Raw genomic sequence first — 10,088 nt, forward strand, 5'->3', positions numbered from 1 at the left:
ATGGTCAGGTTTGTCTTTCACTTATATTAATCTGGCAGCAGAGTCAAGAATGCATCTGAGGGGAGCAAGGCTTAAAATAAGAAGACCAGTTTGGAAGACTCTGGAGTAATCTGACAGTTGCAAAGATACTGAGTCCATGTGGTCATAAAAAAGGATGGAAAAGAGGGTTCAGATCAGATTCAAAGTTAAGCTGGTCAAAGTTAATGATTGGTTAGGTGTGGTGAATGAAAGAGAAGGAAATCAAAAATGATCCTCAGATGACTGGCAAGTTCATGAGAGAGTCATTAACTGATGACAGAGAAGACATGAGGAGAAAGTTTAGGGAGAGAACGTTAAATGTGGGAATGACCAGTGATGTGTGTATAAATTATCTGGCGGAGATGTCCAGCAGACAGTTGGATATGTAAATCTGAGGCTGAGGAAGTGGGCTAGAGGCATATTCATCTATAGTAATACTCATATTTATTTACACTTGACTGCATGCAGGTACTTTACTTATACTACTTTACTCTCACATCAACTCTGTAAGACAGATATCATAATTCCCACTTTATACAGAATGTAGCTTTTCCTTAATCACTGAGGTCATAAGTGGCAGGATGATGACTCAAGACCTGTGAGAAGTCATCACTGCCTATGTGCTAAATGAAGCCACAGGCAAAGCCGCACTAGCTCAGGGATAGTGCATAGGAACAAGAAGGGAGTAAGCATTCCTAAGTGAATAATATATTTTAAAGAATGAGCAAAAGAAGGGACTAAGCCAGCAACAAAGGAAGATTGTCTATTCACTGGAATATGGCAGACAATTTCATACCCTCTCTACGCTTGCCACACAACCATCCTAACTCAATGTTCTAATGTACAGGCATTCTGTACATATCCAAACTGTACATATCCTTGGTTGCAGCAAAATTAAATTCTACACATTAATTAAAATTTGGCCACACAACTTTGAAGGCCTTGGAAGACCATTTGATAACTATGGCTAGTCTCTGCCTGGTTTTCCACCTTAGAATTGGCATCTGGCCTCATTTAGTTGTGGCACGTTGCCAGGCTTCAAATTCTAGGTGCAAACTTCCATCCCAAGACTGCTCCACTGAACCCAGAATTTCATTTGGCTGGACACTCTTTCTCTCCAATTCAAGGTCCCTAAGAGTTCTCTCACTCTGCACAGAGTCTTATGTTCTGCACAAGGTCTACTCTCTTACTGAGCAGCTACAGCCTCAAGGAAGAGTTCAGCCCTTCTTTCCAGCGATTTTCTCAGTCAATGCATTAGTCTTCCTTGTAATTAGAAAGGTTATTGCTGTTATTTCTTATGCTGCATAAGAATCTTCACTGCCATCCCTGAATTATAATCAGTTTTCGAAAAGAGCACTATAAGGAGTTCCCTGCTGCTGCCGCCTCGCCAGAAAACTTCAGTGAATATGAATGAGTTTAAGCTTTGATAAATTTCTTTGGCAAAGTAAGGCTTCATGGTAAGTGACAGCTCAAAAATTGCTGGGAATGTTTCAGAATTCCAGTTTGGTCCTACCTGAGCGTGGTCATAGTGGGGGTGATTGATAGTCTGGCCTGAGAAGCAGCTTAGCACTGTCTCATAAAATGTGCTGGAAAGACCATCTAACTATGTTAAACCTCGTGACTTTGTGTTCTGTGGACCTGGAATGGCCTCATAAATCAGACATGCCTGGTTTCAATAGCTCCAAGCAAAGGGAAAAAGAAAGAAAAAGACACTATATTTGTGTAAGGCTGTCCTACAAGTGTCTTAGAATAGTAAGAGTGTCTTTTTGAAATGTATAGACTCATGTGCACACACTCCCAACACATAAAATCAAAGACAGGGTCATTTTCTTTTCTTTTCTTTTCTTTTTGTCTGATCAAGATGAACTTTCTATTTCAATGCAATCTGTCTCCTCCATTCTGTTGTGCTTGAGCACAGAAAAAAGACAACTTTTTCTTCTTCTCATTACCCCGCAAGCTGAGCACAGTGGCCTTCATGGGGTGGGTAATCAAGCCAGTGAGGCAACACCCTTGACAAAGATCCTGAAAGGCATATGGTGTAATCATCCGGCTGGGGCTGGGCCGCAGCTGGATGATTCTGCCTGGTCAACCTGTGTGAAACTGCAGGCAGCCATCATTTAAATTAGGTTTGACTGATGGGCAAGTTGAAAATCCTTTAGGACAAGACAGAATTTATGACTAGATAGGTATCTGATTATAGTTTCACTTTATTGGGCCATCAAATGCAGCGCCACTAATGCAGACATATTTAACTCAGGAAAACTTTGAAGATCCTCTCTCCTCTTTTTATTGATGTCAATTTAAAACTATTAATGTGAGAAAGATTGAAAAATTGGACATGACTGAGCTTTCCACCCTAGACACTCCCTATCTGTTCTCCTCTGAACATTCAAATGACCACCCATGAGTCCCTCAGAAATCCATTTTTGAACTTTTAAATCTCAGCCTATCTGTCACTCTTACCTCAATATAAAACATCTAAGAAGTTTACATTTTCTTTTGCTGTGGTTTGTTTTTATTTGTATTATATCAATGTACATACTATTTTCAAGAGAAATTGTGTAGCAGATTGTATTAAGGGGCAAATAGATATATATAAAGTGTATATGCATATGTGTATATATGTGTAAGTATATATATAGTCAACACATATGCACTTACAGAAAAATACATTTAACTTAAAAAGACAGTACAGCTTACTGATACTGTTCATTCTGCAGCTGTAATTTTAGAATGGTAATGTCATCTAGAATTAGCTGATTGGAGAGTATTTAGGTTACATCTAAATTATATGAAAATAGTCAATCAATTCCAAAAGAATATATATATATATATATATATATATATATATATATATATTCAGCTAGCTATCTTTATTGTGTAGAACAAAAAAAGTTTGATTACATTTTCACATTTCGATTGACTGTGCAATATCTTATAGAAATTTAAAATAAAAATTAGCTCTACTGTGGTTCAAGACTCTATAAACCTGTCTAAGGAGAATACCAGTCTCCCGTGGACCCACACAAAGGGGCTGGTGACACACTATGTAATAGTTACCCAGCTTGTTGACACATCCTTCTGAGAAGTTTATCTCCCAAAAAGACTGAAAGAGAAAAATGATGGATTGTTTTTAGAATGCTTAAAGCAGACATATTTCCCCACATGGAGGGGAAAAATCAGGTTGAACAACATTATTAAAATGCTAAATTATATCTGTTTCTTCGTTTATTTAATAATTATTTATTGAGCTCCTACTATATGCTAGGCACTATAGAGAGTACAGACAAGACAATGCCTCTGCCTTCATGGAGCCACACTAGCAAACTCTGTGTATAACTAGTTGTAAATTAAATGGAAATATACAGTAGGCTGTGAGACCCCCAGAAACTCAAACTATTATTGGGCAATATAACAAGTCCTTGAAAGACTCAATGTCAAAAAACACTGGTGTGAACCATAAGTGTTAAGAGAAGGTCAGAGAAAGCTCAGGTTGGTGGGAAATGGAGCATCAAGGAAGACCTCATTGGGAGATGTGGCTTGATCTGGACTTTGAAGAGTGGGCATCACTTGGACAGAGAAGAGAGGGAAGGTCATTTAAGACAAGAAGGAAACAGTAAGGACACTGAGTGGGGAATGAACATTGTTTGGAGGACAGGAAGGAAATGAGGTAGCTGAAATGTAGGGTGGAGTATTAGATGAGGGTGGATGAGCAAGGCGGTACCCAAAAAAGAGAGGCCTTAGTGCTGTGCTCACACATGTGGACTTACTTGGTCATTGGCAATGGGGAACCACTGAGTTTTAATCACAAATGGAGTCTTTATATATACTCTATATTTTTCCCTGCTTTGTGAAAACAACATTTTTTTTTTATTTCTAAGTAATGACTTCAGACTAAAGTAGAGAAAGCATTAAAAAGTTAAATCAACCATACTCACTTTGGTATGAAAAATGTAAGAAGGAAAAAGTCTGAAAACAATGGCTAAATTGACATGGATTTTAACGAAATTCTATCTCCCTTGTGTTCATTAACATCTGTTTTTATAAATAGGTGGGCACAATTCAACCAGAGAATAGCTATGAGCTTCTATAGAAATATTGTAGAGTACAATTTGATTAAATTTCCACCCACCACAACTCCCCACTCTTCTAATAATGAATTCTGGGCTCCTCCACACTGGTGTTTCTTAGTACAAAAAGAAAACAGAAATGAAATACTAGAGTTTGAACGAAAAAGAATCGAACTTCCTGAAATTAGTCTAGGTAAGTCCAAGAAGGTGAGTTTAAGCACTTTATTTTATTATCAAGACTGACAATGTGCTTGTTTTAGAGCGAGTATCTTGGAGAGGAGGCAGGCTCCTGATGGCTAGAAAAATATTTACTTTTTTACTAATTCATTGTTATGTTTTCTCATTTAATTCTGATATTTTGCATGAGCTATTTGACTTAAACAATAAAAGTTTCATTAAACTCAACTTGGTAGAATTATGCCATATTGCTTTACTTGTTGGTTGATAGTAATGATATTAACATTAATAATAGCTACCTTTTATTGAAACTTTACCAAATTCCAGCTGCTCCGAGCACTTTATATGCATTATCTCATTTAACTCTCACAATATTCCTATGAGTTATCCTCTTTCATTTCACAGACAGAGAAACTGAAGTTTAGAGAAGTTAAGAATAGGCAGTTGCCACTTTGCACACTAGTTTGGGGTCATAAAAATGACCATATAAGAAATCTTGCAAAACAATCTTAATAATCAATGGAACATATTACTCTTATTTTGTAAACTTTAAAAATGTTTTTCAAAACATTAAGAACTCTATAACTGTCTGTTATAAATGTATAGCAAAATGAAAAATAGTAAAACAATATTTATTTAAGACACTGTAATTTAAGAGAATTAAAGTGTTTAGTTTCTTCAAAAAATGTATCAAGAGTAGTTTGAACAGTGTTTACCCTCTTGTTATATAACTTATGATACAGAGTGAACATCTTTTCTATTCCTTGTAAATTGTCATACTCTGTTTCTGTTTGGATGACCTTCTAACATTTCACCTTTTCCTCATTTTGTGTTGTGAAATATCTCCAAGAACTCCTTTAATGTAAAGTCTATTGCTGACATCATGTCCTCTGGGATATCTTTATCCTTTTCATCACCACCAGTTTCCTCATTTTTGTCCGTAATCTCATCTTCACTAAGTTCCTTGGACTGTATGTCTGGAGTCTCTTGAATAGTGGCAGTGTCAGTATTCTCAAGGTCAGCTGTTTCTTTAATAATTCCATTTATGCTCAGGTAAAAATTTCATTTCCAGAAATATCATTTTATTTCTTTGCTGCACTTTCATCTTTCTTGGTCAGTTTCCTCTTTTGCTTATTCATTTTTGTAAAAACTCATGTTGGTTTATCACTAGAACACAAGAAGTCAACACAACTACTTGATTTGTAGTCTGAGAAGCTAGTAGTGAATTTTATGTTATGCAATTACTCACAGTCAATATACTGAAGTAACTTAAATTTGAACCATGTTGTTGAAGGACTAGTAGTATTAAACTAAACTGTAGGAATTTAAATTTATGCATATCAGAACTGAGCAAAGTAAGGACTTCCTGCAATTGCTTAGATTGATACAACTGGTAAAGACAAGGCCAAGATTTGAATTCTAGTTGGCTTAGCTCCTAAGACCATGCTTTGACTAATGCCTTACCATTGATTTAGAAATGCATGTCTCTCCAGAGAGAGACAAAATTTATTTTTTCTGGAGGAGGCATGGGTGAAGAAGAGGTAGAGGGAGGGAGGTTGGCAGAAGAAAGCAGTGCTGACAGAGGCAGAAGGAAGAAGAATAAAGAGGGAGGGAAAGATAAAAAGCAGGAAGGTGGGGAAAAGGGAAAGAATGAGGAAGAGAAAGCAAGCCAAAGAACATGCAAGAGCAGGAGAACAAAAAGAACAGGCAAGAGCAAATGAGAGTGACAAAAAGAAAAGGAAATAGAAACCAGAGGAGAACAGAGCTCAGTTTCCCATCATAGTGACTCAGTGGTCAGTGTGAAATACCAGAAAATTGTTATGTAGAAACTGTTCCCTGACCTCCTTCCTCACCTAAACTCTGAGCTCCTTAATGACCAAAATGAGACCATTTTCATTTCCTTGTGCCTAGAACACTACCTGACTCAACAGTGCATATTATCAAATAAGCTTCAAAAATATAATACTTCCAACAGGGCATTTTAAATGATCTTTTGTTATTTAATAATTGATGTAAGAATAAAAGTACATAATATGAAGTAATCATCTCACCCCTTTACCACAATAAATTCTATGTGATGAGACAACTATAAAATTTTGATCAAAGAAAATCAACAGACTATAGGATTAAAAATATTATGTCCATTTTTAGAGAAATGACAATTGTAAACAATAAATAATCTACAGATTCAATTGCATAAATATTTAACTCCCTGGTACAATAAAGAATAACATAACTAAAATATGAAAGAAAACAAAAGACTAAGAAAACATTTGCAGCAAACATGAATGCTCATAAAATTTGACACAAAATGTACCTATACCCAATGAGTAAACAAAGGATATGAAAAGCCAGTTCACACGAGAGGAAAGACAATTGCTAAACAAACATTTAATAGTCTCTGAAACCATCAAAAATACCAAGAGAAACAGGGTGTTGTTTTTCACATGGTACATTAACAAATATTTTAAGTAAAAATCCATAATCCTGACCAACATATTTTTAACTATATACACCAATAGGGGCAATTTAATTTGTTCAACCCTCTTGAAAAGTAATTTGGAAATGTACTTTATGAGGTTAAAAAAATGTCATACAATTTGACCCAATAAAGTTACTCATAGGAATATCTTAATAAAAGAATAAATTATATGAAAAACACATAGGCATAAATATTTCCATTGCAGTATTATTTACAAGATGAAAATGGAAGGGACAACTATAGAATTGTATGAAATATTATACTGTCATAAAATTAACATAAAAACAAGAAAATGTGATAAAATGATAAAAGAATAAAACAAAATACATTTTATGAATGTCATTCTAAATATGTATTCTAAACAAATATGACATTCTAAATATGAAGACATAGAATATGTACACATAGAAATAAAATCCAGAAAACAATATAGCAAAATTGATTTGAGGTCAGTGGAATTTAGATATTTTTTTAATATCTCATAAATATCTCATAATTTTTTAATATCTCAAAAAATCTCATAACTTTTATAATTATTTTGCTCAATGCATTAGAAAATGGTATATTTTGACATCATACATCTTGGTGAGCTCATTCTTGCCAGAAGCTGACAGTAGCCACTTATTGAGTAATATGAACGGAGAAAATGATCAAAAAGATATTTCTCAAGGTAAAAGTGTAGCCACAAAGACAAATCCATGATTAAAAGTTCTCTTTTCCTATGCCTTATCATAATAATCTGAATACCAAAAGATAAGGACCTAAGTTAGATTTCCCCCACCCCCCAAAAAAAGGGATGCTCTGTTTTTGAAACTTCCTAAGAGGACACAATATTAAAAATACCCCCAAAGAACATTATTTTCAATGACCATATTTAAGCCGTTTAAAACCCAAGCTCCATATTTTTAATCAGTGAGTTAGTCATTTCAAACAGATTTTCTTCATTTTGCCTCAAATTAACCTCTGTTGTTAACAACCGATCAAACTATTTCTTCTGGATAATCATGTAAATACTAAATAAAGATGGTTATATAGCTTGATGAAGTGATGCCCAAATCACCTACTTGCTGGCCTAGTTATGAATGGAAATGAAATGCATGGAACTACCACCTAAAAATATTCTGAAACACGTTATGTTTTCAATCAATTGTTTTATTATCCCCAAGGCCTTAGAGTTTCATGTTATTAATACCAATATATTTTCATCAGTTGCATCAATAAGGCTGTAGTATAATGAATGTTTCATGCTCAGTCTTGAGGATAATAGAAAAACTGACAGACTGAAAAACGACTGGAATTTCCTTCTGCTCTAATCTAAGTCATTATGGTAGCTACAGGATTGTTATCCAGGCAGCTCTTCCATCCTTTCACAGCTCAGTGGCATTTATTGCTTCCTACAACTTCACAGGCTCTCACATGACAGTCACTGCAAGACGGTAGACAAAGCTCAGCTTTTCTGGGGATTGGATGGCTGAGCCCTGGCAGAGTCCCTGTAAAGGAGCTCCTTGGCCACAGAAGAAGAAGGCAGCTCTCCCTGTCCCATGGGAAGGAGAAGACATTGTCTCCTCCTATCTGCAGAGAAATGGAGCTCTTCTCATGGCCTCTTCCTGGGGAAATGGTTCAGAGACAAGTATAGCCAAGCACCAGAAAGCCTGTCTGTGTGTTGCTCAGCTGGAGAAACAGAAAACTGCTGTACAATGTAGTGAGTGCCATGATAAGGATTGGAAATGGTGTTTCATGAACCCATAGAAAACATACCTAGAGAAGATTTCCCAAAAGATGTGAATAATAAATTAACTGACTTATTAAGAATGAGAAGGAGTTAGGCAGAAGAAAAAGAGAAAGGAAAGATCTAGGGAGAGATGAAACTGTGCGAATCATTCATACAGTGGTAGGTAAAGCATACAAATTCTCTGCCCATTTGGATACTAGCTAAGAGTGTGTGTGGGAGAGAAGATACATATATAGATGATATAGATATAGATATAGATATAGATATAGATATATCTACAATGTATATTTAAGAAATATGTGCTTGAAAGGTCATTTTGTACCAACCACATGCCAGGCCTCTGGCACCAAACTGTTCATTTATTTAACAAGTAGTTATCAAGAATTTTAGTGGTCATTTTAAATAAGTTAATACACAGAGAAAGCTTAAAGGGTAGCTTGACATATAGCAAGTACTCAAGATAAGTTAGCTATTATTATTACAGTCAAGAAGTACTAAGGTATTGGGGGTTTAGTAAAAAGGCCCACCAGGGCACCTGACAACACCCCTCCCTGAAAAGTCATTGACCCACTCAAAACATAATAACCAAATATTCCCCTTAAAGCTTATATTTTGGTTAAAACTGCCAGGAAACTACATTTAGTGCAAAAACTACTGCTGAAACCCGGGATTGAACCAGGGACCTTTAGATCTTCAGTCTAACACTCTCCCAACTGAGCTATTTCAGCTTGTTCAGGTGACTTCTCCTGAATAACTATAATGGAATAATACTTGTTTTATAATAATAATAAAAAAAATCAATACTCAGAGTCAGCTCGAGGTAGGCATTTAACAAATCATACTCAGTGGTGAAAGCTGAAAGCTTTTTTGCTAAAATCAGGAATAAGACTTGTATGCCCACTCTCACCACTTCTAGTTAACATAGTATTGGAAGTCCTAGCCACAGCAATCATACAAGAAAAAAATAAAAGGCATCCAAGTGGGAAATGAAGAGATAAAACTGTCACTATTTGCAGATGACATGATACTATATATAGAAAACACTTAAATCTCCACAAAAAGCTATTAGAACCAAGAAATGAATTCGGTAAAGTTGCAGGATACAAGATTAATATACAGAAATCTGTTGTTTTTGTATACATTAATAATGAACCATCAGAAAGAGAAAAAAAGAAATTGAAAATTATGTCAAAAAGAATAACATACCTTGGAATAAACCTAAGCCAGGTGGTGAAATACCTTTTCATTAAAAACTATAAAACATTGATGAAGGAATTTGAAAATGATACAAAGAAATGGAAAGATATGTTGTGTTCTTTGATTGGAAGAATTAATATTGTTAAAATGTCCATGCTGCACAAAGTATACTACAGATATAATGCAATCCCTACCAAAAGACCCATGACATTTTTCACAAAACTAAAACAAATAACCCTAAAATTTTTATGGAGCTATGAAAGACCCTGAGTAGCCAGAAAAATCTTGAGCAAGAAGAACAAAACTTGAGGTATCATGCTCCCTGATTTCAAACTATACTACAAAACTACAGTAATCAAAACAGAATGGTATTGGCACAAAATCAGACACATAGATCAATGGAACAGAATAG

General features: G+C 35.3%; 1 non-coding gene across 1 annotated transcript; it reads right to left on the bottom strand.

Annotated features, from left to right (window-relative positions):
• Positions 1-9,134: 9,134 nt before the first annotated feature.
• On the bottom strand, positions 9,135-9,207 carry TRNAF-GAA. Its single transcript has one exon. It is a non-coding gene; the product is annotated as a tRNA-Phe (tRNA).
• Positions 9,208-10,088: the final 881 nt, after the last annotated feature.

The sequence above is a fragment of the Balaenoptera musculus genome, chromosome 8, assembly GCF_009873245.2.
Source record: "Balaenoptera musculus isolate JJ_BM4_2016_0621 chromosome 8, mBalMus1.pri.v3, whole genome shotgun sequence".
Classification (NCBI taxonomy): Eukaryota; Metazoa; Chordata; class Mammalia; order Artiodactyla; family Balaenopteridae; genus Balaenoptera; species Balaenoptera musculus.